We start from the raw sequence: 2,961 nt of genomic DNA, 5'->3' as shown, positions 1-2,961 counted from the left end.
TGATGCACGGCAGCCAATCTGCGCCAGAACGCTCACCACACACCAGCTTGAGGTGGAGAGTGAGGGAATTAATGAGTCAGCCAATTATACAGGAGGATGATTAGGGGGCCAGATTGAATGAGCCTGGTTGGGCCAGGACACCGGGGAAACCCCTACTCTTTACGATCAGTGCCATGGGATCTTTTATGGTTTTACATCTCCTCCGAAGGACGGCACCTTCCACAGCACAGTGTCCCCGTCACTGCACTGGGGCATCGGGATTGATGAGTAAGGAGGCCAGAGGGAAGAGTGCCACCTACAGGCCACCACCCGACACCACTTACAGCACCTGGTATTCCCAGGCGGTCTCCCATCCAGGTACGAACCAGGCCCGACCCTGCTTAGCTTCCGAGATCAGACGAGATCGGGCGTGTTCAGGGTGGAATGGCCGTACCATATGTTACCATATGTACCATATGTACCAAAAAAACATACCATTATGTTTTTTTTCATGACGACCAATAAAAAAACAACAGTGTTACCCCTTATATTTTTTTTCATTACGACCAATAAAAAACAACAGTGTTAACCCTTATGTTTTTTTTCATGACGACCAAAAAAAAACGACAGTGTTACCCCTTATGTTTTTTCATGACGACCAATAAAAAAACAACAGTGTTACCCCTTATGTTTTTTTCATGACGACCAATAAAAAAACAACAGTGTTACCCCTTATGTTTTTTTTCATGACGACCAATAAAAAACAAGTGTTACCCCTTGTCGTTTTTTTTCATGACGACCAATAAAAAACGACAGGGTTACCACTTATGTTTTTTCATGACGACCAATAAAAAAACACCAGTGTTACCCCTTATGTTTTTTTTCATTACGACCAATAAAAAACAACAGTGTTACCCCTTATGTTTCATTTGATAAAAACGACAATGTTACCCCTTGTGTTTTTTTTCATGACGACCAATAAAAAACGACAGTGTTACCCCTTATATTTTATTTGATAAAGACAACAGTGTTACCCTTTATGTTTTTTTTCATGACGACCAATAAAAAACGACAGTGTTGCCCCTTATATTTTATTTGACAAAGACAACAGTGTTACCCCTTATGTTTTCTTTCGTGACGACCAATAAAAAACAACAGTGTTACCCCTTATGTTTTTTTCATGGCGACCAAAGAAAAACAACAGTGTTACCCCTTATGTTTTTTTTCATGACGACCAATAAAAAAACAACAGTGTTACCCCTTATGTTTTTTTCATGACGACCAATAAAAAAACAACAGTGTTACCCCTTATGTTTTTTTTCATGACGACCAATAAAAAACAAGTGTTACCCCTTGTCGTTTTTTTTCATGACGACCAATAAAAAACGACAGGGTTACCACTTATGTTTTTTCATGACGACCAATAAAAAAACACCAGTGTTACCCCTTATGTTTTTTTTCATTACGACCAATAAAAAACAACAGTGTTACCCCTTATGTTTCATTTGATAAAAACGACAATGTTACCCCTTGTGTTTTTTTTCATGACGACCAATAAAAAACGACAGTGTTACCCCTTATATTTTATTTGATAAAGACAACAGTGTTACCCTTTATGTTTTTTTTCATGACGACCAATAAAAAACGACAGTGTTGCCCCTTATATTTTATTTGACAAAGACAACAGTGTTACCCCTTATGTTTTTTTTCATGACGACCAATAAAAAACAACAGTGTTACCCCTTATGTTTTTGTCATGGCGACCAAAGAAAAACAACAGTGTTACCCCTTATGTTTTTTTTCATGACGACCAATAAAAAAACAACAGTGTTACCCCTTATATTTTTTTTCTTTACGACCAATAAAAAACAACAGTGTTACCACTTATGTTTTTTCATGACGACCAATAAAAAAACAACAGTGTTACCCCTTATGTTTTTTTCATGACGACCAATAAAAAAACAACAGTGTTACCCCTTAAGTTTTTTTTCATGACGACCAATAAAAAACAACAGTGTTACCCCTTATGTTTTTTTTCATGTCGACCAATAAAAAAACAACAGTGTTACCCCTTATGTTTTTTTCATGACGACCAATAAAAAAACAACAGTGTTACCCCTTACGTTTTTTTTCATGACGACCAATAAAAAACAACAGTGTTACCCCTTATGTTTTTTTCATGACGACCAAAGAAAAACAACAGTGTTACCCCTTATGTTTTTTTTCATGACGACCAATAAAAAAACAACAGTGTTACCCCTTATATTTTTTTTCATTACGACCAATAAAAAACAACAGTGTTAACCCTTATGTTTTTTTTCATGACGACCAAAAAAAAACGACAGTGTTACCCCTTATGTTTTTTTCATGACGACCAAAGAAAAACAACAGTGTTACCCCTTATGTTTTTTTTCATGATGACCAATAAAAAAACAACAGTGTTACCCCTTATGTTTTTTTTCATGACGACCAATAGAAAACAACAGTGTTACCGCTTGTGGTTTTTCCATGATGACCAAAGAAAAACAACAGTGTTACCCCCTATGTTTTATTTGATAAATATCGACAGTGTTACCCCTTATGTTTATTTCAAGACGGCCGATAAAAAACGACAGAGTTACCCCTCATGTTTTTTCCATGTTGACCAATAAAAATCGACAGTGGTACCTCTCTCGACATTTTTGCAGGGATCCGAACCTGAGCTGTTTAGAGTGTTAGCCTCCGAACTTATCAATGCACCATCAAGACCCCGAAAAAAGTCAACACAATGGTTATACTTGACTTTAAAATTCGCATGAAATAGAGATAAGAGTCTTCAAACAAAGGACATCAACCGGACTTGAACCCCGGTCTCCAGGGGGATAGCTCACAGCTCTCCACTTCCCACTGAGATTTCTAATTGAATTATGTCTGAGGTTATATATGACAATAGACATGATAGCATTTCGTTTTATCATGACGACCAATAAAAAACGACAGTGT

At 37.0% G+C, this 2,961-nt stretch overlaps 1 non-coding gene across 1 annotated transcript; it reads right to left on the bottom strand.

The window, feature by feature from the left end:
- Positions 1-316: 316 nt before the first annotated feature.
- LOC132465318 (5S ribosomal RNA) lies at positions 317-435 on the bottom strand. The gene has a single exon (XR_009527550.1). It is a non-coding gene; the product is annotated as a 5S ribosomal RNA (ribosomal RNA).
- Positions 436-2,961: the final 2,526 nt, after the last annotated feature.

Source organism: Gadus macrocephalus, chromosome 9, assembly GCF_031168955.1.
Source record: "Gadus macrocephalus chromosome 9, ASM3116895v1".
In the NCBI taxonomy this organism is placed as follows: Eukaryota; Metazoa; Chordata; class Actinopteri; order Gadiformes; family Gadidae; genus Gadus; species Gadus macrocephalus.
The sequence above is the reverse complement of the archived record's forward strand: the minus strand, read 5'-3'. Positions and strand labels throughout refer to the sequence as shown.